We start from the raw sequence: 27803 nt of genomic DNA on the forward strand, positions 1-27803 counted from the left end.
CTGATTTTGAGCTATCAGCCCTCATCAGCCAGGATAGCGTGACCCCCGTTCGATGGAGAGCACGGGACCCACGTCTGGGCATACCCGTCCCACTCGGGGTGAGAAATGCAAAAAGAACAATTGATGGACAGAATGCAGAAGCATGTCATACATTCACCCCAGTACAGAGATCTGGGCCAAAATCCATTGTTTTTTTGCTCACCATGCCATTCAGTTTGAACCCATCCATATGCAAATCAGTCTTGACCTTGCGCCCAATGGGAACAGCCCAGCCCGAACTGCCGGGCCAGTTCCTCCCTGGACTGGAAGAAAGCATCCTAGGACATATTTCGGGCTTTCAGCCTTCATCAGCCAGGATAGCTTGACTCCAGTGGCATGGAGTGAACGGGACCCACGTCCATTGTATTTTTTGCTCATCTTGCCATTCCAGTTTGGACCCAGCCATGTGCAAATCAGTCTTGACCCTGCGCCCAATGGAAACAGTCCAGCCCGAACTGACAGACCAGGTCCTCCCTGGATGGAAGCAAGCATCCTAGGACCGGTCTCGGGCTTTCAGCCCTCATCAACCAGGATAGCTTGACTCCAGTGGCATGGAGAGCCCGGGACCCACGTCTGGGCATACCCATCCTACTCGGGGTGAAAAATGCAACAACAATTGATGGACAGAATGCAGAACAATGTCATACATTCACCCCTGTACAGAGATCTGGGCCTAAATCTATTGTTTTTTTGCTCACCATGCCATTCAGTTTGAAGCCAGCCATATGCAAATCAGTCTTGACACTGCGCCCAATGGGAACAGCCCAGCCCGAACTGCCAGGCCAGTTCCTCCCTGGACTGGAAGCCAGCTCCTAGTACAGGTTTTGGGCTTTCAGCCCTCATCAGCCAGGATAGCTTGAATCCACTGGCATGGAGAGCACGTGACCCATGTCTGGGCATACCCATCCCACTCGGGGTGAGAAATACAAAAAGAACAATTGATGGACAGAATGCAGAACAATGTCATACATTCACCCCAGTACAGAGATCTGTGCCTAAATCCATTGTTTTTTTGCTCACCATGCCATTCCAGTTTGGACCCAGCCATCTTCAAATCACTCTTGACCCTGCGCCCAATGGGAACAATCCAGGAAGAACTGCCAGGCCAGTTCCTCTCTGGACTGGAAGCAAGCATCCTAGGACCGGTTTCGGGCTTTCAGCCCTTTATCAGCCAGGATAGCTTTATTCCAGTGGCATGGAGGGCACGGGACCCACGTCTCGGCATACCCGTCCCACTCGGGGTGAGAAATTCAAAAAGAACAATTGATGAACAGAATGCAGAACAATGTCATACTTTCACCCCAGTACAGCGATCTGGGCCTAAATCCATTGTTTTTTTTTGCTCACCATGCCATTCCAGTTTGTACCCAGCCATATGCAAATCAGTCTTGACCCTGCGACCAGTGGGAACAGTCCTGCCCGAACTGCCAGGCCAAGTCCTCCCTGGACTGAAAATAAGCATCCTATGATCGGTTTCGGGTTTTCAGCCCTCCTCAGCCAGGATAGCTTGACTCCAGTGGCATGGAGAGCACGGGACCCACATCTGGGCATACCCGTCCCACTCGGGGTGAGAAATGCAAAAAGAACAATTGATGGACAGAATGCAGAACAATCTCATACATTCACCCCAGTACAGAGATCTGGGCCTAAATCCATTGTGTTTTTTGCTCACCATGCCATTCCAGTTTGGACCCAGCCATGTTCAAATCAGTCTTGACCCTGCGCCCAATGGGAACAGCCGAGCACGAACTGCCAGGCCAGGTCCTCCCTTGACTGGAAGGAAGCATCCTAGGACCGGTTTCGGGCATTCAGCCCTCATCAGCCAGGATAGCTTGACTCCAGTGCCATGAAAAGCACGGGACCCACGTCTGGGCATACCCGTCCCACTCGGGGTGAGAAATGCAAAAAGAACAATTGATGGACAGAATGCGGAACAATGTCATACATTCACCCCAGTACAGAGATCTGGGCCTAAATCCATAGTTTTTTTGCTCACATGCCATTCAGTTTGGACGCAGCCATACGCTAATCAGTCTTAACCCTGTACCCAATGGGAACAATGCAGCCCGATCTGCCAGGCCAGGTCCTCCCTGGACTGGAAGCAAGCATCCTAGGACCAGTTTCAGGCTTTCAACCCTCATCAGCCAGGATAGCTTGACTCCAGTGGCATGGAGAGTACGCGACCCACCTCTAGGCATACCCGTCCCACTCGGGGTGAGAAATACAAAAAGAAGAATTGATGGACAGAATGCAGAACAATGTCATACATCCACCCCAGTACAGAGATCTGGGCCTCAATCCATTCTTTTTTTCCTCATCATGCCATCCCTGCTTGGACACAGCCATATGCAAATCAGTCTTGACCCTGCGCCCAATGGGATCAATCCAGGACGAACTGCCGGGCCAGTTGCTCTCTGGACTGGAAGCAAGCATCCTAGCACCGGTTTTGGGCTTTCAGCCCTCATCAGCCAGGATAGCTTGACTCCAGTGGCATGGAGTGTACGGGACCCACGTCTGGACATACCCGTCCCACTTGGGGTGAGAAATGCAAAAAGAACAATTAATTGACAGTATGCAGAACAATGTCATACATTCACCGCAGTACAGAGATCTGGGCATAAATCCATAGTTTTTTTTCTCACCATGCCATTCCAGTTTGGACCCTGCCATATGCAAATCAGTCTTGACCCTGCGCCCAATGGGAACAGTCCAGCCCGAGCTGCCAGGCCAGGTCCTCCCTGGACTGGAAGCAAGTATCCTAGGACAGGTTTCGGGCTTTCAGCCCTCATCAGCCAGGATAGCTTGACTCCAGTGGCATGGAGAGCACGGGACCCACATCTGGGCATACCCGTCCCACTCGGGGTGAGAAATGCAAAAAGAACAATTGATGGACAGAATGCAGAACAATGTCATACATTCACCCCAGTGCAGAGATCTGGGCCTAAATCCATTGTGTTTTTTTATCACCTTGCCATTCCAGTTTGGACCCAGCTATGTGCAAATCAGTCTTGACCCTGCGCCCAATGGGAACAGTCCAGCCCGAACTGACAGGCCAGGTCCTCCCTGGACTGGAAGCAGCATCCTAGGACCGATTTCGGGCTATCAGCCCTCATCAGCCAGGATAGCTTGACCCCCGTTCGATGGAGAGCACGGGACCCACGTCTGGGCATACCCGTCCCACTCGGGGTGAGAAATGCAAAAAGAACAATTGATGGACAGAATGCAGAAGCATGTCATACATTCTCCCCCGTAACGAGATCTGGGCCAAAATCCATTGGTTTTTTTGCTCACCATGCCATTCAGTTTGAACCCATCCATATGCAAATCAGTCTTGACCTTGCGCCTAATGGGAACAGCCCAGCCCGAACTGCCGGGCCAGTTCCTCCCTGGACTGGAAGCAAGCATCCTAGTACAGGTTTAGGGCTTTCAGCCCTCATCAGCCAGGATAGCTTGACTCCAGTGGAATGGAGAGCACGGGATCCACATCTGGGCAAACCCGTCCCACTCGGGGTGAGAAATGCAAAAAGAACTAATGATGGACAGAATGCAGAACAATCTCATACATTCACCCCAGTACAGAGATCTGGGCCTAAATCCATTGTGTTTTTTGCTCACCATGCCATTCAAGTGTGGACCCAGCCATGTGCAAATCAGTCTTGACCCTGCGCCCAATGGGAACCGTCCAGCCCGAACTGACAGGCCAGGTCCTCCCTGGACTGGAAACAAGCATTCTAGGACCGTTCTCGGGCTTTCAGCCCTCATCAGCCAGGATAGCTTGACTCCAGTGGCATGCAGAGCCCGGGACCCACGTCTGGGCATACCCATCCTACTCGGGTTGAAAAATGCAAAAACAATTGATGGACAGAATGCAGAACAATGTCATACATTCACCCCAGTACAGAGATCTGGGCCTAAATCTATTGGTTTTTGCTCACCATGCCATTCAGTTTGAAGCCAGCCATATGCAAATCAGTCTTGACACTGCGCCCAATGGGAACAGCCCAGCCTGAACTGCCAGGCCAAGTCCTCCCTGGACTGGAAGCAAGCATCCTAGGACAGGTTTCGGGATTTCAGCCCTCATCAGCCGGGATAGCTTGACTCCAAGGCATGGAGAGCAAGGGACCACGTCTTGGCATGCCCGTCCCACTCGGGGTGAGAAATGCAAAAAGAACAATTGATGGACAGAATGCAGAACAATGTCATACATTCACCCCAGTACAGAGATCTGGGCCTAAATCCATTGTTTTTTTTGCTCACCATGCAATTCCAGTTTGGACCCAGCCATGTGCAAAACAGTCTTGACCCTGCGCCCAATGGGAACAGCCGAGCACGAACTGCCAGGCCAGGTCCTCCCTTGACTGGAAGGAAGCATCCTAGGACCGGTTTCGGGCATTCAGCCCTCATCAGCCAGGATAGCTTGACTCCAGTGCCATGAAGAGCACGGGACCCACTTCTGGGCATACCCGTCCCACTCGGGGTGAAAAATGTAAAAACAATTGATGGACAGAATGCAGAACAATGTCATACATTCACCCAAGTACAGAGATCTGGGCCTAAATCCATTGTTTTTTTGCTCTCCATGCCATTCAGTTTGAACCCAGCCATATGCTAATCAGTCTTGACCCTGCGCCCACTGGGAAGAGCCGAGCACGAACTGCCAGGCCAGGTCCTCCCTTGACTGGAAGGAAGCATCCTAGGACCGGTTTCGGGCATTCAGCCCTCATCAGCCAGGATAGCTTGACTCCAGTGCCATGAAGAGCACGGGACCCACGTCTGGGCATACCCGTCCCACTCGGGGTGAGAAATGCAAAAAGACCAATTGATGGATTGAATGCAGAACAATGCCATACATTCACCCCAGTACAGAGATCTGAGCCTAAATAAACTGTTTTTTCTTGCTCACCATGACTTTCCAGTTTGGACCCAGCCATATGCAAATCAGTCTTGACCCTGCGCCCATTGGGAACCGTCCAGCCCGAACTGCCAGGCCAAGTCCTCCCTGGACTGGAAGCAAGCATCCTAGGACAGGTTTTGGGCTTTCAGCCCTGATCAGCCAGGATAGCTTGACTCCAGTGGCATGGAGAGCACGGGACCACGTCTGGGCATACCCGTCCCACTCTGGGTGAGAAATGCAAAAAGAACAATTGATTGACAGTATGCAGAACAATGTCATACATTCACCGCAGTACAGAGATCTGGGCATAAATCCATTGTTTTTTTGCTCACCATGCCATTCCAGTTTGGACCCAGCCATATGCAAATCAGTCTTGACCCTGCACCCAATGGGAACAGTCCAGCCCGAGCAGCCAGGCCAGGTCCTCCCTGGACTGGAAGCCAGTATCCTAGGACCGATTTCGAGCTATCAGCCCTCATCAGCCAGAATAGCTTGACCCCCGTTCGATGGAGAGCACGGGACCCACGTTTGGGCATACCCGTCCCACTCGGGGTGAGAAATGCAAAAAGAACAATTGATGGACAGAATGCAGAAGCATGTCATACATTCACCTCAATACAGAGATCTGGGCCAAAATCCATTGTTTTTTTGCTCACCATGCCATTCAGTTTGAACCCATCCATATGCAAATCAGTCTTGACCTTGCGCCCAATGGGAACAGCCCAGCCCGAACTGCCGGGCCAGTTCCTCCCTGGACTGGAAGCAAGCATCCTAGGACAGGTTTCGGGCTTTCTTCCCTCATCAGCCAGGATAGCTTGACTCCAGTGGCATGGAGAGCGCGGGACCCACATCTGGGCATACCCGTCCCACTCGGGGTGAGAAATGCAAAAAGAACAATTGATGGACAGAATGCAGAACAATGTCATACATTCACCCCAGTACAGAGATCTGGGCCTAAATCCATTGTGTTTTTTGATCACCTTGCCATTCCAGTTTGGACCCAGCCATGTGCAAATCAGTCTTGACCCTGCGCCCAATGGGAACAGTCCAGCCCGAACTGACAGGCCAGGTCCTCCCTGGACTGGAAGCAAGCATCCTACGACCGGTCTCGGGCTTTCAGCCCTCATCAACCAGGATAGCTTGACTCCAGTGGCATGGAGAGCCCGGGACCCACGTCTGGGCATACCCATCCTACTCGGGGTGAAAAATGCAAAAACAATTGATGGACAGAATGCAGAACAATGTCATACATTCACCCCAGTACAGAGATCTGGGCCTAAATCTATTGGTTTTTTGCTCACCATGCCATTCACTTTGAACCCAGCCATATGCAAATCATTCTTGACCTTGCGCCCAATGGGAAAAGCCCAGCCCGAACTGCCAGGCCAGTTCCTCCCTGGACTGGAAGCAAGCATCCTAGTACAGGTTTAGGGCTTTCTTCCCTCATCAGCCAGGATAGCTTGACTCCAGTGGCATGGAGAGCACGGGACCCACATCTGGGCATACCCGTCCCACTCGGGGTGAGAAATGCAAAAAGAACAATTGATGGACAGAATGCAGAACAATCTCATACATTCACCCCAGTACAGAGATCTGGGCCTAAATCCATTGTGTTTTTTGCTCACCATGCCATTCCAGTTTGGACCCAGCCATGTGCAAATCAGTCTTGACCCTGCGCCCAATGGGAACAGTCCAGCCCGAACTCACAGGCCAGGTCCTCCCTGGACTGGAAACAAGCATTCTAGGACCGGTCTCGGGCTTTCCTCCCTCATCAGCCAGGATAGCTTGACTCCAGTGGCATGGAGAGCCCGGGACCCACGTCTGGGCATACCCATCCTACTCGGGGTGAAAAATGCAAAAACAATTGATGGACAGAATGCAGAACAATGTCATACATTCACCCCTGTACAGAGATCTGGGCCTAAATCTATTGGTTTTTTGCTCACCATGCCATTCAGTTTGAACCCAGCCATATGCAAATCATTCTTGACCCTGCGCCCAATGGGAACAGCCCAGCCCGAACTGCCAGGCCAGTTCCTCCCTGGACTGGAAGCAAGCATCCTAGTACAGGCTTTCAGCCCTCATCAGCCAGGATAGCTTGAATCCACTGGCATGGAGAGCACGTGACCCATGTCTGGGCATACCCATCCCACTCGGGGTGAGAAATGCAAAAAGAACAATTGATTGACAGTATGCAGAACAATGTCATACATTCACCTCAGTACAGAGATCTGGGCATAAATCCATTGGGTTTTTTGCTCACCATGCCATTCCAGTTTGGACCCAGCCATATGCAAATCAGTCTTGACCCTGCACCCAATGGGAACAGTCCAGACCACGCTGCAAGGCCAGGTCCTCCCTGGACTGGAAGCAAGTATCCTAGGACCGATTTTGAGCTATCAGCCCTCATCAGCCAGGATAGCTTGACCCCCGTTCCATGGAGAGCACGGGACCAACGTCTCGGCATACCCGTCCCACTCGGGGTGAGAAATGCAAAAAGAACAATTGATGGACAGAATGCAGAACCATGTCATACATTCCCCCCAGTACAGAGATCTGGGCCAAAAACCATTGTTTTTTTGCTCACCATGCCATTCAGTTTGAACCCATCCATATGCAAATCAGTCTTGACCTTGCGCCCAATGGGAACAGCTCAGCCCGAACTGCCGGGCCAGTTCCTCCCTGCACTGGAAGCAGGCATCCTAGGACATGTTTCGGGCTTTCAGCCCTCATCAGCCAGGATAGCTTGACTCCAGTTGCATGGAGAGCACGGAACCCACATCTGGGCATACCCGTCCCACTCAGGGTGAGAAATGCAAAAAGAACAATTGATGGACAGAATGCAGAACAATGTCATACATTCACCCCAGTACAGAGATCTGGGCCTAAATCCATTGTATTTTTTGCTCACCTTGCCATTCCAGTTTGGACCCAGCCATGTGCAAATCAGTCTTGACCCTGCGCCCAATGGGAACAGTCCAGCCCGAACTGACAGACCAGGTCCTCCCTGGATGGAAGCAAGCATCCTAGGACCGGTCTCGGGCTTTCAGCCCTCATCAATCAGGATAGCTTGACTCCAGTGGCATGGAGAGCCCGGGACCCACGTCTGGGCATACCCATCCTACTCGGGGTGAAAAATGCAAAAACAATTGATGGACAGAATGCAGAACAATATCATACATTCACCCCAGTACAGAGATCCGGGCCTAAATCTATTGTTTTTTTGCTCACCATGCCATTCAGTTTGAAATGAGCCATATGCAAATCAGTCTTGACACTGCGCCCAATGGGAACAGCCCAGCCCGAACTGCCAGGCCAAGTCCTCCCTGGACTGGAAGCAAGCATCCTAGGACAGGATTCGGGCTTTCAGCCCTCATCAGCCAGGATAGCTTGAATCCAGTGGCATGGAGAGCCCGGGACCATGTCTGGGCATACCCGTCCCACTCGGGGTGAGAAATGCAAAAAGAACAATTGATGAACAGTATGCAGAACAATGTCATACATCCACCCCAGTACAGAGATCTGGGCCTCAATCCATTCTTTTTTCCCTCACCATGCCATTTCTGTTTGGACACAGCCATATGCAAATCAGTCTTGACCCTGCGCCCAATGGGAACAATCCATGACGAACTGCCGGTCCAGTTGCTCTCTGGACTGGAAGCAAGCATCCTAGCACCGGTTTTGGGCTTTCAGCCCTCATCAGCCAGTGGCATGGAGTGTACGGGACCCACGTCTGGGCATACCCGTCACACTCGGGGTGAGAAATGCAAAAAGAACAATTGATTGACAGTATGCAGAACAATGTCATACATTCACCGCAGTACAGAGATCTGGGCATAAATCCATTGTTTTTTTGCTCACTATGCCAATCCAGTTTGGACCCAGCCATATGCAAATCAGTCTTGACCCTGCGCCCAATGGGAACAGTCCAGCCCGAGCTGCCAGGCCAGGTCCTCCCTGGACTGGAAGCAAGTATCCTAGGACCGATTTCGAGCTATCAGGCCTCATCAGCCAGGATAGCTTGACCACCGTTCGATGGAGAGCACGGGACCCACGTCTGGGCATACCCGTCCCACTCGGGGTGAGAAATGCAAAAAGAACAATTGATGGACAGAATGCAGAACCATGTCATACATTCACCCCAGTAGAGAGATCTGGGCCAAAATCCATTGGTTTTTTGCTCACCATGCCATTCAGTTTGAACCTATCCATATGCAAATCAGTCTTGACCTTGCGCCTAATGGGAACAGCCCAGCCCGAACTGCCGGGCCAGTTCCTCCCTGGACTGGAAGAAAGCATCCTAGGACATGTTTCGGGCTTTCAGCCCTCATCAGCCAGGATAGCTTGACTCCAGCGGCATGTAGAGCACGGACCCATATCTGGGCATACCCGTCCCACTCGGGGTGAGATATGCAAAAAGAACAATTGATGGACAGAATGCAGAACAATGTCATACATGCACCCCAGTACAGAGATCTGGGCCTAAATCCATTGTGTTTTTTGCTCACCTTGCCATTCCAGTTGGACCCAGCCATGTGCAAATCAGTCTTGACCCTGCGCCCAATGGGAACAGTCCAGCCTGAACTGACAGGCCAGGTCCTCCCTGGACTGGAAGCAAGCATCCTAGGACCGGTCTCGGGCTTTCAGCCCTCATCAACCAGGATAGCTTGACTCCAGTGGCATGGAGAGCCCGGGACCCACGTCTGGGCATACCCATCCACATTCGGGGTGAGAAATGCAAAAAGAACAATTGATGAACAGAATGCAGAACAATGTCATTCTTTCACCCCAGTACAGCGATCTGGGCCTAAATCCATTGTTTTTTTGCTCACCATGCCATTCAGTTTGAACCCAGCCATATGCAAATCATTCTTGACCCTGCGCCCAATGGGAACAGCCCAGCCCGAACTGCCAGGCCAGTTCCTCCCTGGCCTGGAAGCAAGCATCCTAGTACAGGTTTAGGGCTTTCAGCCCTCATCAGCCAGGATAGCTTGAATCCACTGGCATGGAGAGCACGTGACCCATGTCTGGGCATACCCATCCACATTCGGGGTGAGAAATGCAAAAAGAACAATTGATGAACAGAATGCAGAACAATGTCATTCTTTCACCCCAGTACAGCGATCTGGGCCTAAATCCATTGTTTTTTTTGCTCACCATGCCATTCCAGTTTGTACCCAGCCGTATTCAAATCACTCTTGACCCTGCGCCCAATGGGAACAATCCAGGAAGAACTGCCAGGCCTGTTCCTCTCTGGACTGGAAGCAAGCATCCTAGGACCGGTTTCGGGCTTTCAGCCCTTTATCAGCCATGATAGCTTTACTCCTGTGGCATGGAGGGCATGGGACCCACGTCTCGGCATACCCGTCCCACTCGGGGTGAGAAATGCAAATAAAACAATTGATGAACAGAATGCAGAACAATGTCATACTTTCACCCCAGTACAGCGATCTGGGCCTAAATCCATAGTTTTTTTTGCTCACCATGCCATTCCAGTTTGTACCCAGCCATATGCAAATCAGTCTTGACCCTGCGACCAGTGGGAAAAGTCCTGCCCGAACTGCCAGGCCAAGTCCTCCCTGGACTGAAAATAAGCATCCTATGACCGGTTTCGGGCTTTCAGCCCTCCTCAGCCAGGATAGCTTGACTCCAGTGGCATGGAGAGCACAGGACCCACATCTGGGCATACCCGTCCCACTCGGGGTGAGAAATGCAAAAAGAACAATTGATGGACAGAATGCAGAACAATCTCATACATTCACCCCAGTACAGAGATCTGGGCCTAAATCCATTGTGTTTTTTGCTCACCATGCCATTCCAGTTTGGACCCAGCCATGTGCAAATCAGTCTTGACCCTGCGCCCAATGGGAACAGCCGAGCACGAACTGCCAGGCCAGGTCCACCCTTGACTGGAAAGAAGCATCCTAGGACCGGTTTCGGGCATTCAGCCCTCATCAGCCAGGATAGCTTGACTCCAGTGCCATGAAGAGCACGGGACCCACGTCTGGGCATACCCGTCCCACTCGGGGTGAGAAATGCAAAAAGAACAATTGATGGACAGAATGCGGAACAATGTTATACATTCACCCCACTACAGAGATCTGGGCCTAAAATCATTGTTTTTTTTGCTCACATGCCATTCAGTTTGGACCCAGCCATACGCTAATCAGTCTTAACCCTGTACCCAATGGGAACAGCCCAACCCGAACTGCCAGGCCAGGTCCTCCCTGGACTGGAAGGAAGCATCCTAGGACCGGTTTGGGTCTTTCAGCCCTCATCAGCCAGGATAGCGTGAATCCAGTGGCATGGAGAGCACATGACGCACGTCTGGACATACCCATCCTACTCAGGGTGAGAAATGCAAAAAGAATAATTGATGGACAGAATGCAGAACAATATCATACATTCACCCCAGTACAGAGATCTGGGCCTAAATCCATTCTTTTTGTGCTCACCATGCCATTCCAGTTTGAACCCAGCCATATGCAAATCAGTCTTGACCCTGTGCCCAATGGGAACACGGCAGCCCGAACTGCCAGGCCAGGTCCTCCCTGGACTGGAAGCAAGCATCCTAGGACCAGTTTCAGGCTTTCAACCCTCCTCAGCCAGGATGGCTTGACTCCAGTGGCATGCAGAGTACGCGACCCACCTCTGGGCATACCCGTCCCACTCGGGGTGAGAAATGCAAAAAGAACAATTGATGGACAGAATGCAGGACCATGTCATACATTCACCCCAGTAGAGAGATCTGGGCCAAAATCCATTGTTTTTTTGCTCACCATGCCATTCAGTTTGAACCCATCCATATGCAAATCAGTCTTGACCTTGCGCCTAATGGGAACAGCCCAGCCCGAACTGCCGGGCCAGTTCCTCCCTGGACTGGAAGAAAGCATCCTAGGACATGTTTCGGGCTTTCAGCCCTCATCAGCCAGGATAGCTTGACTCCAGTGACATGTAGAGCACGGACCCATATCTGGGCATACCCGTCAGACTCGGGGTGAGATATGCAAAAAGAACAATTGATGAACGGAATGCAGAACAATGTCATACATTCACCCCAGTACAGAGATCTGGGCCTAAATCCATTGTGTTTTTTGCTCACCTTGCCATTCCAGTTTGGACCCAGCCATGTGCAAATCAGTCTTGACCCTGCGCCCAATGGGAACAGTCCAGCCTGAACTGACAGGCCAGGTCCTCCCTGGACTGGGAGCAAGCATCCTAGGACCGGTCTCGGGCTTTCAGACCTCATCAACCAGGATAGCTTGACTCCAGTGGCATGGAGAGCCCGGGACCCACGTCTGGGCATACCCATCCTAATCGGGGTGAAAATTGCAAAAACAATTGATGGACAGAATGCAGAAGCATGTCATACATTCACCCCAGTACAGAGATCTGGGCCTAAATCCATTGTTTTTTTGCTCACTATGCCAATCCAGTTTGAACCCATCCATATGCAAATCAGTCTTGACCTTGCGCCTAATGGGAACAGCCCAGCCCGAACTGCCGGGCCAGTTCCTCTCTGGACTGGAAGCAAGCATCCTAGCACCGGTTTTGGGCTTTCAGCCCTCATCAGCCAGGATAGCTTGACTCCAGTGGCATGGAGTGTACGGGACCCACGTCTGGGCATACCCGTCACACTCGGGGTGAGAAATGCAAAAAGAACAATTGATTGACAGTATGCAGAACAATGTCATACATTCACTGCAGTACAGAGATCTGGGCATAAATCCATTGTTTTTTTGCTCACTATGCCAATCCAGTTTGGACCCAGCCATATGCAAATCAGTCTTGACCCTGCGCCCAATGGGAACAGTCCAGCCCGAGCTGCCAGGCCAGGTCCTCCCTGGACTGGAAGCAAGTATCCTAGGACCGATTTCGAGCTATCAGCCCTCATCAGCCAGGATAGCTTGACCACCGTTCGATGGAGAGCACGGGACCCACGTCTGGGCATACCCGTCCCACTCGGGGTGAGAAATGCAAAAAGAACAATTGATGGACAGAATTCAGGACCATGTCATACATTCACCCCAGTAGAGAGATCTGGGCCAAAATCCATTGGTTTTTTGCTCACCATGCCATTCAGTTTGAACCCATCCATATGCAAATCAGTCTTGACCTTGCGCCTAATGGGAACAGCCCAGCCCGAACTGCCGGGCCAGTTCCTCCCTGGACTTAAAGAAAGCATCCTAGGACATGTTTCGGGCTTTCAGCCCTCATCAGCCAGGATAGCTTGACTCCAGTGGCATGTAGAGCAGGGACCCATATCTGGGCATACCCGTCAGACTCGGGGTGAGATATGCAAAAAGAACAATTGATGAACAGAATGCAGAACAATGTCATACATTCACCCCAGTACAGAGATCTGGGCCTAAATCCATTGTGTTTTTTGCTCACCTTGCCATTCCAGTTTGGACCCAGCCATGTGCAAATCAGTCTTGACCCTGCGCCCAATGGGAACAGTCCAGCCTGAACTGACAGGCCAGGTCCTCCCTGGACTGGGAGCAAGCATCCTAGGACCGGTCTCGGGCTTTCAGACCTCATCAACCAGGATAGCTTGACTCCAGTGGCATGGAGAGCCCGGGACCCACGTCTGGGCATACCCATCCTAATCGGGGTGAAAAATGCAAAAACAATTGATGGACAGAATGCAGAACAATGTCATACATTCACTCCTGTACAGAGATCTTGGCCTAAATCTATTGGTTTTTTGCTCACCATGCCATTCAGTTTGAACCCAGCCACATGCAAATCATTCTTGACCCTGCGCCCAATGGGAACAGCCCAGCCCGAACTGCCAGGCCAGTTCCTCCCTGGACTGGAAGCAAGCATCCTAGTACAGGTTTAGGGCTTTCAGCCCTCATCAGCCAGGATAGCTTGAATCCACTGGCATGGAGAGCACGTGACCCATGTCTGGGCATACCCATCCCACTCGGGGTGAGAAATGCAAAAAGAACAATTGATGGACAGAATGCAGAACAATGTCATACATTCACCCCAGTACAGAGATCTGTGCCTAAATCCATTGTTTTTTTGCTCACCATGCCATTCCAGTTTGGACCCAGCCACATTCAAATCACTCTTGACCCTGCACCCAATGGGAACAATCCAGGAAGAACTGCCAGGCCAGATCCTCTCTGGACTGGAAGCAAGCATCCTAGGACCGGTTTCGGGCTTTCAGCCCTTAATCAGCCAGGATAGCTTTATTCCAGTGGCATGGAGGGCACGGGACCCACGTCTCGGCATACCCGTCCCACTCGGGGTGAGAAATGCAAAAAGAACAATTGATGAACAGAATGCAGAACAATGTCATACTTTCACCCCAGTACAGCGATCTGGGCCTAAATCCATTGTTTTTTTGCTCACCATGCCATTCCAGTTTGGACCCAGCCATGTGCAAATCAGTCTTGACCCTGCGCCCAATGGGAACAGTCGAGCACGAACTGCCAGGCCAGGTCCTCCCTTGACTGGAAGGAAGCATCCTAGGACCGGTTTCGGGCATTCAGCCCTCATCAGCCGGGATAGCTTGACTCCAGTGCCATGAAGAACACGGGACCCACGTCTGGGCATACCCGTCCCACTCGGGGTGAGAAATGCAAAAAGAACAATTGATGGACAGAATGCGGAACAATGTCATACATTCACCCCAGTACAGAGATCTGGGCCTAAATCCATTGTTTTTTTGCTCACATGCCATTCAGTTTGGACCCAGCCATACGCTAATCAGTCTTAACCCTGTACCCAATGGGAACAGCCCAACCCGAACTGCCAGGCCAGGTCCTCCCTGGACTGGAAGGAAGCATCCTAGGACCGGTTTGGGTCTTTCAGCCCTCATCAGCCAGGATAGCGTGAATCCAGTGGCATGGAGAGCACATGACGCACGTCTGGACATACCCATCCCACTCAGGGTGAGAAATGCAAAAAGAATAATTGATGGACAGAATGCAGAACAATTTCATACATTTACCCCAGTACAGAGATCTGGGCCTAAATCCATTCTTTTTTTGCTCACCATGCCATTCCAGTTTGAACCCAGCCATATGCAAATCAGTCTTGACCCTGTGCCCAATGGGAACAATGCAGCCCGAACTGCCAGGCCAGGTCCTCCCTGGACTGGAAGCAAGCATCCTAGGACCAGTTTCAGGCTTTCAACCCTCATCAGCCAGGATAGCTTGACTCCAGTGGCATGCAGAGTACGCGACCCACCTCTGGGCATACCCGTCCCACTCGGGGTGAGAAATACAAAAAGAAGAATTGATGGACAGAATGCAGAACAATGTCATACATCCACCCCAGTACAGAGATCTGGGCCTCAATCCATTTTTTTTCCTCATCATGCCATCCCTGCTTGGACACAGCCATATGCAAATCAGTCTAGACCCTGCTCCCAATGGGATCAATCCAGGACGAACTGCCGGGCCAGTTGCTCTCTGGACTGGAAGCAAGCATCCTAGCACCGGTTTTGGGCTTTCAGCCCTCATCAGCCAGGATAGCTTGACTCCAGTGGCATGGAGTGTACGGGACCCACGTCTGGGCATACCCGTCCCACTTGGGGTGAGAAATTCAAAAAGAACAATTGATTGACAGTATGCAGAACAATGTCATACATTCACCGCAGTACAGAGGTCTGGGCATAAATCCATAGTTTTTTTACTCACCATGCCATTCCAGTTTGGACCCAGCCATATGCAAATCAGTCTTGACCCTGCAGCCAAGGGGAACAGTACAGCCCGAGCTGCCAGGCCAGGTCCTCCCTGGACTGGAAGCAAGTATCCTAGGACAGGTTTCGGGCTTTCAGCCCTCATCAGCCAGGATAGCTTGACTCCAGTGGCATGGAGAGCACGGGACCCACATCTGGGCATACCCGTCCCACTCGGGTTGAGAAATGCAAAAAGAACAATTGATGGACAGAATGCAGAACAATGTCATACATTCACCCCAGTGCAGAGATCTGGGCCTAAATCCATTGTGTTTTTTGATCACCTTGCCATTCCAGTTTGGACCCAGCCGTGTGCAAATCAGTCTTGACCCTGCGCCCAATGGGAACAGTCCAGCCCGAACTGACAGGCCAGGTCCTCCCTGGACTGGAAGCAGCATCCTAGGACCGATTTCGAGCTATCAGCCCTCATCAGCCAGGATAGCTTGACCCCCGTTCGATGGAGAGCACGGGACCCACGTCTGGGCATACCCGTCCCACTCGGGGTGAGAAATGCAAAAAGAACAATTGATGGACAGAATGCAGAAGCATGTCATACATTTACCCCAGAACAGAGATCTGGGCCAAAATCCATTGTTTTTTTGCTCACCATGCCATTCAGTTTGAACCCATCCATATGCAAATCAGTCTTGACCTTGCGCCCAATGGGAACAGCCCAGCCCGAACTGCCGGGCCAGTTCCTCCCTGGACTGGAAGCAAGTATCCTAGGACAGGTTTCGAGCTTTCAGCCCTCATCAGCCAGGATAGCTTGACTCCAGTGGCATGGAGAGCACAGGACCCACATCTGGGCATACCCGTCCCACTCGGGGTGAGAAATGCAAAAAGAACAATTGATGGACAGAATGCAGAACAATGTCATACATTCACCCCAGTACAGAGATCTGGGCCTAAATCCATTGTGTTTTTTGATCACCTTGCCATTCCAGTTTGGACCCACCCATGTGCAAATCAGTCTTGACCCTGCACCCAATGGGAACAGTCCAGCCCGAACTGACAGGCCAGGTCCTCCCTGGACTGGAAGCAAGCATCCTAGGACCGGTCTCTGGCTTTCAGCCCTCATCAACCAGGATAGCTTGACTCCAATGGCATGGAGAGCCCGGGACCCACGTCTGGGCATACCCATCCTACTCGGGGTGAGAAATGCAAAAAGAACAATTGATGAACAGAATGCAGAACAATGTCATACTTTCACCCCAGTACAGCGATCTGGGCCTAAATCCATTGTTTTTTTTTGCTCACCATGCCATTCCAGTTTGTACCCAGCCATATGCAAATCAGTCTTGAACCTGCGACCAGTGGGAACAGTCCTGCCCAAACTGCCAGGCCAAGTCCTCCCTGGACTGAAAATAAGCATCCTATGATCGGTTTCGGGCTTTCAGCCCTCCTCAGCCAGGATAGCTTGACTCTAGTGGCATGGAGAGCACGGGACCCACATCTGGGCATACCCGTCCCACTCGGGGTGAGAAATGCAAAAAGAACAATTGATGGACAGAATGCAGAACAATCTCATACATTCACCCCAGTACAGAGATCTGGGCCTAAATCCATTGTGTTTTTTGCTCACCATGCCATTCCAGTTTGGACCCAGCCATTTGCAAATAAGTCTTGACCCTGCGCCCAATGGGAACAGTCGAGCACGCACTGCCAGGCCAGGTCCTCCCTTGACTGGAAGGAAGCATCCTAGGACCGGTTTCGGGCATTCAGCCCTCATCAGCCAGGATAGCTTGACTCCAGTGCCTTGAAGAACACGGGACCCACGTCTGGGCATACCTGTCCCACTCGGGGTGAGAAATGCAAAAAGAACAATTGATGGACAGAATGCGGAACAATGTAATACATTCACCCCAGTACAGAGATCTGGGCCTAAATCCATTGTTTTTTTGCTCACATGCCATTCAGTTTGGACCCAGCCATACGCTAATCAGTCTTAACCCTGTACCCAATGGGAACAGCCCAACCCGAACTGCCAGGCCAGGTCCTCCCTGGACTGGAAGGAAGCATCCTAGGACCTGTTTGGGTCTTTCAGCCCTTATCAGCCAGGATAGCGTGAATCCAGTGGCATGGAGAGCACATGACGCACGTCTGGACATACCCATCCCACTCAGGGTGAGAAATGCAAAAAGAATAATTGATCGACAGAATGCAGAACAATTTCATACATTCACCCCAGTACAGAGATCTGGGCCTAAATCCATTCTTTTTTTGCTCACCATGCCATTCCAGTTTGAACCCAGCCATATGCAAATCAGTCTTGACCCTGTGCCCAATGGGAACAATGCAGCCCGAACTGCCATGCCAGGTCCTCCCTGGACTGGAAGCAAGCATCCTAGGACCAGTTTCAGGCTTTCAACCCTCATCAGCCAGGATAGCTTGAACCCAGTGGCATGGAGAGCACGGGACCCACATCTGGGCATACCCGTCCCACTCGGGGTGAGAAATGCAAAAAGAACAATTGATGGACAGAATGCAGAACAATGTCATACATTCACCCCAGTACAGAGATCTGGGCCTAAATCCATTGTGTTTTTTGATCACCTTGCCATTCCAGTTTGGACCCAGCCATGTGCAAATCAGTCTTGACCATGCACCCAATGGGAACAGTCCAGCCCGAACTGGCTGGGTCCAAACTGGAATGGCATGGTGAGCTAAAAAACAATAGATTTACACCCCGATCTCTGTACTGGGGTGAATGTATGACATTGTTCTGCATTCTGTCCAGCAATTGTTCTTTTTGCATGTCTCACCACGAGTAGGACGGGTATGCCCAGACGTGGGTCCCGTGCTCTCCATGCCACTGGAGTCAAGCTATCCTGGCTGATGAGGGCTGAAAGCCCAAAATTGGTCCTAGGATGCTTGCTTCCAGTCTAGGGGGACCTGCCCTGGCAGTTCGGGTTTGACTGTTCCCATTGGGCGCAGGGTCAAGACTGATTTGCATATGGCTGGGTCCAAACTGGAGTGGCATGGTGAGCAAAAAAACAATGGATTTAGGCCCCGATCTCTGTACTGGGGTGAATGTATGACATTGTTCTGCATTCTGTCCAGCAATTGTTCTTTTTTCATGTCTCACCCCGAGTAGGACGGGTATGCCCAGACGTGGGTCCCGTGCTTTCCATGCCACTGGAGTCAAGCTATCCTGGCTGATAAGGGCTGAAAGCCCGAAACCGGTCCTAGGATGCTTACTTTCAGTCCAGGGAGGATTTGGCTTGGTAGTTCGGGCTGGACTTTTCCCACTGGTCGCAGGGTCAAAACTGATTTGCATATGGCTGGGTACAAACTGGAATGGCATGGTGAGCTAAAAACAATGAATTTGGGCCCAGATCTCTGTACTGCGGTGAATGTATGATATTGTTCTGCATTCTGTTCATCAATTGTTCTTTTTGCATGTCTCACCCCGAGTGGGACGTGCATGCCGAGACGTGGGTCCCGTGCTCTCCATGCCACTGGAGGAAAGCTATCCTGGCTGAGAAAGGGCTGGAAGCCAGAAACTGTTCCTAGGATGCTTGCTTTCAGTCCAGGGAGGACTTGGCCTGGCAGTTCGGGCTGGACTGTTCCCACTGGGCGCAGGGTCATGACTGATTTGCATATGGCTGGGTCCAAACTGGAATGGCATGGTGATCTAAAAAACAATAGATTTAGGCCCGATCTCTGTACTGGGGTGAATGTATGACATTGTTTTGCATTCTGTCCAGCAATTGTTCTTTTTGCATTTCTCACCCCGAGTGGGACGGGTATGCCCAGATGTGGGTCCGGTACTCTCCATGCCACTGGAGTCAAGCTATCCTGGCTGATGAGGGCTGTAAGCCCAAAACCGGTCCTAGGATGCTTGCTTCCAGTCCAGAGATGAACTGGCCTGCCAGTTCGTCCTGGATTGTTCCCATTGGGCGCAGAGTCAAGACTGATTTGCATATGGCTGGGTACAGACTGGAATGGCATGGCGAGCTAAAAAACAATGAATTTAGACTCAGATCTCTGAACTGGTATGAATGTATGACATTGTTCTGCATTCTGTCCATCAATTGTTCTTTTTGCATTTCTCAACCCGAGTGGAACGGGTATGCCCAGACATGGGTCCTGTGCTTTTCATGCCACTGGAGTCAAGCTATCCAGGCTGAGGAGGGCTGAAAGTCCGAAACCGGTCCTAGGATGCTTGCTTTAAGTCCAGGGAGGAATTGTCCTGGCAGTTCGTGCTGGACTGTTCCCTCTGGGCGCAGGGTCAAGACTGATTTGCATATGGCTGGGTCCAAACTGGAATGGCATGGTGAGCAAAAAAAGCAATGGATTTAGGCCCAGATCTCTGTACTGGGGTGAATGTATGACATTGTTCTGCATTCTGTTCATCAATTGTTCATTTTGCATTTCTCACCCCGATTGGGACAGGCATGCCGAGACGTGGGTCCCGTGCTCTCCATGCCACTGGAGTCAAGCTATCCTGGCTGATGAGGGCTGAAAGCCCGAAACCTGTCCTAGGATGCTTGCTTCCAGTCCAGGGAGGACCTGGCCAGGCAGTTCAGGCTGGACTGTTCCCATTGGGCGCAGGGTCAAGACTGATGTGCATATGCTTGGGTCCAAACTGGAATGGCATGTTGAGCTAAAAAACAATAAATTTATGCCCAGATCTCTGTACTGGGGTGAATTTATGACATTGTTCTGCATTCTGTCCATCAATTGTTCTTTTTGCATGTCTCACCCCGAGTGGGATGGGTATGCCCAGACGTTTGGCCCGTGCTCTCCATGCCACTGGAGTCAAGCTATCCTGGCTGAGGAGGGCTGAAAGCCCGAAACCGGTCCTAGGATGCTTGCTTTCAGTCCAGGGAGGACTTGGCCTGGCAGTTCGGGCTGGACTGTTCCCACTGGGCGCAGGGTCAAGACTGATTTGCATATGGCTGGGTCCAAACTGGAATGGCATGGTGAGCAAACAAAACAATGGATTTAGGCCCAGATCTCTGTACTGGGGTGAATGTATGACATTGTTCTGCATTCTGTCCAGCAATTGTTCTTTTTGCATGTCTCACCCCGAGTAGGACGGGTATGCCCAGACGTGGGTCCGGTACTCTCCATGCCACTGGAGTCAAGCTATCCTGGCTGATGAGGGCTGTAAGCCCGAAACCGGTCCTAGGATGCTTGCTTCCAGTCCAGAAATAAACTGGCCTGGCAGTTCGTCCTGGATTGTTCCCATTGGGCGCAGTGTCAAGACTGATTTGCATATGGCTGGGTCCAAACTGGAATGGCATGGTGAGCAAAAAATACAATGGATTTAGTCCCAGATCTCTGTACTGGGGTGAATGTATGACATTGTTCTGCATTCTGTCCTTCAAATGTTCTTTTTGCATTTCTCACCCCGCGTAGTACGGGTATGCCCAGACATGGGTCCCGTGATTTTCATGCCACTGGAGTCAAGCTATCCTGGCTGATGACGGCTGAAAGCCCAAAACCGGTCCTAGGGTACTTTCTTCCTGTTCACGGAGAACCTCGCCTGGCAGTTCGGGCTGAACTGTTCCCATTGGGCGCAGGGTCAAGACTGATTTGCATATGGCTGGGTCCAAACTGGAATGGCATGGTGAGCAAAAAAAACAATAGATTTAGGCCCAGATCTCTGTACTGGAGTGAATGTATGACATTGTTCTAAATTCTGTTCATCAATTGTTCTTTTTGCATTTCTCACCCCGAGTGGGACCGGTATGCCGAGACGTGGGTCCCGTGCTCTCCATGTCACTGGAGTCAAGCTATCCTGGCTGATGAGGGCTGAAAGCCCGAAACCGGTCCTAGGAGGCTTGCTTCCAGTCCAGAGAGGAACTGGCCTGGCAGTTCGTCCTGGATTGTTCCCATTGGGCGCAGGGTCAAGACTGATTTGCATATGGCTGGGTCCAAACTGGAATTTCATGGTGAGCAAAAAACACAATGGATTTAGTCCCAAATCTCTGTACTGGGGTGAATGTATGACATTGTTCTGCATTCTGTCCTTCAATTGTTCTTTTTGCATTTCTCACCCCGAGTGGGACGGGTATGCCCAGACGTGGGTCCCGTGCTCTCCATGCCACTGGAGTCAAGCTATCCTGGCTGTTAAAGGGCTGAAAGCCAGAAACTGGTCCTAGGATGCTTGCATCCAGTCCAGGGAGGACCTGGCCTGGCAGTTCGGGCTGGACTGTTCCCATTGGGCGCAGGGTCAAGACTGATTTGCATATGGCTGGGTCCAAACTGAAATGGTATGGTGAGATCAATAACAATGAATTTAGGCCCAGATCTCTGTACTGGGGTGAATGTTTGACATTGTTCTGCATTCTGTCCATCAACTGTTCTTTTTTGCATTTCTCAATCTGAGTGGGACGAGTATGCCCAGACGTGGGTCCCATACTCTCCATGCAAATGGAGTCAAGCTATCCTGGCTGATGAGGGCTGAAAGCCCGAAACCGGTCCTAGGACACTTGCTTCCAGTCCAGGGAGGACCTGGCCTGGCAGTTCGGGCTGCACTGTTCCCATAGGGCGCAGGGTCAAGACTGATTTGCATACGGCTGGGTCCAAACTGGAATGGCATGGTGAGCAAAAAAAACAATGGATTTAGACCCAGATCTCTGCACTGGGTTGAATGTATGACATTGTTCTGCATTCTGTTCATCAATTGTTCTTTTTGCATTTCTCACCTCGAGTGGGATGGGTATGCCCAGACATGGGTCACATGCTCTCCATGCCAGTGGATTCAAGCTATCCTGGCTGATGTGGGGTGAAAGCCCGAAACCGGTCCTAGGATGCTTGCTTCCAGTCTAGGGGGACCTGGCCTGGCAGTTTGGGCTGGACTGTTCCCATTGGGCGCAGGGTCAAGACTGATTTGCATATGGCTGGGTCCAAACTGGAACAGCATGGTGAGCAAAAAAACAATAGATTTCAGCCCATATCTCTGTACTGGGGTGAATGTATGACACTGTTCTGCATTCTGTCCATCAATTGTTGTTTTTGCATTTTTCACCCCGAGTGGGACGGGTATGCCCAGACGTGGGTCCCGTACTCTCCATGCCACTGGAGTCAAGCTATCCTGCCTGATGAGGGCTGAAAACCCGAAACCGGTCCTACGATGCTTGCTTCCTGTCCACAGAGCAACTGGCCTGTCAGTTTGTCCTAGATTGTTCCCATTGGGCACAGGGTCAAGTGTGATTTGCATATGGCTGGGTCCAAACTGGAATGGCATGGTGAGGAAAAAAACTGTGGATTTAGGCCCAGATCTCTGTAGTCTGGTGAATGTATGACATTGTTCTGCATTCTGTCCATCAATTGTTCTTTTTGCATTTCTCACCCTGAGTGGGACGGGTATGCCCAGACGTGGGTCCCGTCCTCTCCATGCCACTGGACTCAAGCTATCCCAGCCGATGAGGGCAGAAAGCCCGAAACCGGTCCTAGGATGCTTCCTTCCAGTCCTGGGAGGACCTGGCCTGGCAGTTCAGGCTCGGCTGTTCCCATTGGGCGCAGGGTCTAGACTGATTAGCATATGGCTGGTTCCAAACTGAATGGCATGGTGAGCAAAAAAACAATGGATTTAGGCCCAGATCTCTGTACTAGGGTGAATGTATGACATTGTTCTGCATTCTGTCCATCAATTGTTCTTTTTGCATTTCTCACCCCGAGTGGGACGGGTATGCCCAGCCGTGGGTCCCGTTCTCTCCATGCCACTGGAGTCAAGCTATCCAGGCTGATGAGGGCTGAAATCCCGAAACCGGTCCTTGGATGCTTGCTTCCAGTCCAGGGAGGACTGGGCCTGGCAGTTCGGTCTGGACTGTTCCCATTGGGCGCAGGGTCAAGACTGATTTGCATATGGCTGGCTTCAAACTGAATGGCATGGTGAGCCAAAAAACAATAGATTTAGGCCCAGATCTCTGTACTGGGGTGAATGTATGACATTGTTCTGCATTCTGTCCATCAATTGTTTAGGTCTCGTGAGCCAAAGGCTCGAAGAGACATTTTATATCTGGGCTTTTTCAAAGTGCTGCCGTGGCCTAAAGCTACAGTGCACGTGAACGTGCACGCGCGCAGCGCCATGTGTCTTTCCTCCCTAGCGATCGTAATCACGATCACTTTCACTTTCGCGGGCTCCTCTGTTGCTGGCATTCCCCCCTCCCTTCTTGCCCAGCCCTTGTTGTTGAACAGTGTGAATGCTTTTTTTTTCCTGTGGTATTTGCGCACTACTTGTGCTTTGTTGCTACCAGAGCACCCACTTTATGGGCGCTGCTCTTTCGTCCCTTTAAAGTTGGGCCCTGAATCTCGTTTCACTGGAGCAGTTCCCTTCATTTACTTTTCGGATTTCGTCCCTTTAAAGTTGGGCCCTGAATCTCGTTTCACTGGAGCAGTTCCTTTCGTTTACTTTTCGGAAACAGATAAACTGATATAATAGGCAGACACTCTTCTCAGCTCATGCCGCCATTTCATGTTCTCTTGTGTCCGCGGCTGTAAACCATGTCCTTACACAATCACTCTCCTCCTGCTTGTTATTTGAGCTGTGTTGGTGCCGTGTCCTCGCCCGCTTTGGTAATTAACCCACGTTGATTAGCTAAAAATAAACGTAGCATGCGGGAGGCTGTGGGGACTTCCCTGCTAATTTCGTCTTGACTGCCTCTGTTTATTTTCACCAATTAGTAGGCTTATCACACTGCTAGAACCGTACCGGGAAATCAATAGTACTTGTTTTTTAAGCAGGCGAGGCCCGAAGCTTCGTATTTGTTACATTCATGACGGTCCCTGTTTCACAAAGGCCCGGCACATGTAGCGTGTAAACACCATAGTAATAAACAAGGACATCAATCCTGCCCTGCTCCGCAGCTATTTTCTGAATTTGTAGAGAGTGTGTTTAGAACGGAAATGATTACCTTGTCCTTCGAAGCAACCTGTAGCCTCTGAGGTCCATGCACCAGTATCACTGAAGTGCAAATTTCAGTGCATACTGCGTGCACACTATACGACCACTTATAAATGCAGTCACATCCTCGCCTCCACACTTGAACCCCCACCTCCACATGAGCATAAAAAGAGCATAAAATGTACATTAACAATCGATGCAAATATCTACATTAAGCAAAATACACATACGCTTTGGTAAGTAAAATTCAATATGTACATTTAAATGTGCTGTTAGTCACAAATGCTGAAAAAATGTGTGCTGGATCAATACGAATTCTTGTTTTTCTTTTATGGATGTTTCCAATTCGCTTCCAAGTGCATCACTCAGAATACTAAGGGCAACCTCTGAATTAAGCACAGATCTTTGGTGCGTGTTTTGTAATTGAGTCAAAGTCCGGGGGCTTTCAGTGGTCGGGTGGGGGGAGCTAGAGAGCAGGAGTTGATGCAATTCAAAGATTTGCTAAATATATTTGCCGGCAATTTCTCCTACACAAAGTGCAAAGATCTGTTTTGCAGAGGTTGACGCTTGCTTTACCTGTGAGGTGGGGCGTGGGATAGTTCAATCATCTGGCCATTACTGACCTAGGAGTATACGCTGTAAGTATTCTGAAGCTGCTCCCTCGGTCGTTGTCTTTCACTCTGCCTGGAAGTCTCTTGGTCTGTGGATGCTAGTCTCCTTCTGTTGGGGTCCTGGTCTTTCTCCTTCTCTTCCTCCCCCTCTCTCTACACACCGCTTTCGCCTATCTCGTTATATTTATGTCTGTCTTCTCTCTCTTAAATACATCACTAGCTTTCTATCTTCCTCTATGGTTGCTTGACTGACTATAGTCTCACCAGCCTCTCCGCTCATGCAGTTGTCAACATCAGTTCATCCTTGTAGCTATCTACCTGCCAATCAATCTCTGATTCTCCAATAAAAAGAAACCAAATCAGTCAGTCAGTTACTGAAATTCTTTAACATGTGTGATGCATGCAAACTGTACACATTTGTGTCTTTTTGGAGTACAGTCTCTGGCACACTGGCTACCATCTTACACATGGGGCCTCCAGAGAGTGCCAAGGTTGGTGGTGCACCCAACGTAGAGGTAGGTAACCACAGACATACCTACAGACATACGTACATACATACATAAAAGCAAAACACAGCCAGCTACCCACACATCTAGCAGACACACACACCAAGTCCTGGTTCTCTTGGCACACCAATAAGCCGTCATTATTTCTCATCAATCACAACCTGCTGCTGTTTGTTTAATTCTGCTGTACTCAAAGGAGAGAATGGTGTTCTGCAGAGCTTTTAATCACATGAAAACTAGGGTGACCAACTGGCATTGGTGCAAATTTAGGGCGGTAAGTGTACAAATTCAGGACAGAGGGTCAAAATTCAGGACAAAACGTGGGGACAAAAGGTAAGTTTTACAGACACATCAGAGGAAGTTCCACAATAGTATAAAAGTTAGTAAATAAACAACCACTTAAGTACAAGTCAAAATAAGTTTTATATGAGTTTGAGACAATTGTTTTTCGGTATGCGTGCAGCTTTGAGCAACTGTGCAGATCTGTGGTGGTATTTCATATGATAATAATCTATTTATATGGTTACTGCACTGGGTTGTCCAGTCTGATATTTTGCTTACAACTCCTGTTCCTGAGCAGGCATGTTTGGTGAGAGAAGTGGTCAGGAAAATTCTGTTCAGATAGACTTTATTACTAGCATCTCATATCTGAGTTCCATTGTGAGATGTAAAGCGGCACCCGTAGGTCAACTAAAAGGAGGATTGCTGTGATTAACCCACTATAGGGAAAGCATTATGGGTGTTTCAGCAAGTGGAACTTAAAATATGGAATCAGACATTGCTTATGGGGACTTTGCAGAGAGTTGCACAAGCTGACGGAAGTCACAAAGGTGCTTTTCCCTGCAGCTTTCTTAAAGAATGCACTGTTGATACACAATTACATAGTTTATTTTTGACGCCTTGCCTACTGCTATAAACACAATATACATCTCAAGCACAGCTCATGGCACTATGAGGCTCTCCCTAAAACCTTACAACTAAAGAAAAACATGCAAACATTTACAATTACTAGGGTAACATTCAAGTAGCAGTTGGGTGTCAGTCAAAATGTCATATGCATGATGTATAGACACATAAGCACACAGCAAATACAGAATAGTTACACATAGGCAAGGGAGTAGCCAGAAAATGTAAATACCTCCCACTTTGAACTAAAGCTCTTATGACACCAAGAAAGCAAAGTAAGTCATCACAACCCTCCCTAGAGGAGCTCTCTTGTCCAAGGATCTAGCCATTAATCCTTCCATCAATCCCCTGATATCCACCATTTCAAATGTACATTCTGTCATCTATAAATTCTTACATTCAGTCTTTCACCATTCATTCTTTCATACCATCTGTGTATCCATCGCTATCCAAACCTTTTCAACCATTTGCAAAACTATCCATCATCTATCCTTCCATCCATCATATCACACATCCATCCCTTCATCCACCCTTTCACTCATTCATCCATCATACATCCACCCAATTCATCCTTTCACTCATCCATCCACTCTTCCACCCATCCATCCACTCATCCATCAAACCATTCGCCCTTTCACTCATTCATCCATCCTTTCTTCTAGCTTCCACCCTCCCGTTCACTCATGTATGCATTCTTTCACTCATCCATCTTTACATTCTTCTTTTCATTCATCCATGCACCCATTTGCCCATTCATTCTGTCAAGCATTCATCCATGCTTTTACTCATCCACCCATCCTCCCTTTCTCTCTCCATTCCCCTTTCACTTAGCCACCCATCCTTCCATCCACCCATCACCCATCTACCCACCCATTCCCCTACCCATCCAGTTGTGGACAAAAGAGGCCCATCAAGAACTTCACCCTAGCTGTAGTTCCTAAAGCAAGGGGTGGGGTGGGGTTGACTATGCCCCTGCACATACGCAATTTGAAAACGTAGTAGTTATGAGTCATGCATGATGGATGCACAGTGCCAGGATGTGAGGTGACTGTGACATGGTGTTGTTTCCAGGGCTTTAAGTGGGATGAAAAAACTGAGGTTCTCTCCAAGGGGCGTGTCTGATGTAATGAAGGGCGTGGCTTAAAACACCTCAGCTAAAAATATGTGCTGAGCATAATGTGCCGCCCGACTGGTATTTTGCTGTTTCTATCATTGCATCCAGGAACATTAGACGTACAAAAAGCCATGACCATTGGCTTTGTCAATGGATGTTAGTTGCATAAAATAAATAATC

This window comes from Triturus cristatus, chromosome 1_1 (genome assembly GCF_964204655.1).
Source record: "Triturus cristatus chromosome 1_1, aTriCri1.1, whole genome shotgun sequence".
In the NCBI taxonomy this organism is placed as follows: Eukaryota; Metazoa; Chordata; class Amphibia; order Caudata; family Salamandridae; genus Triturus; species Triturus cristatus.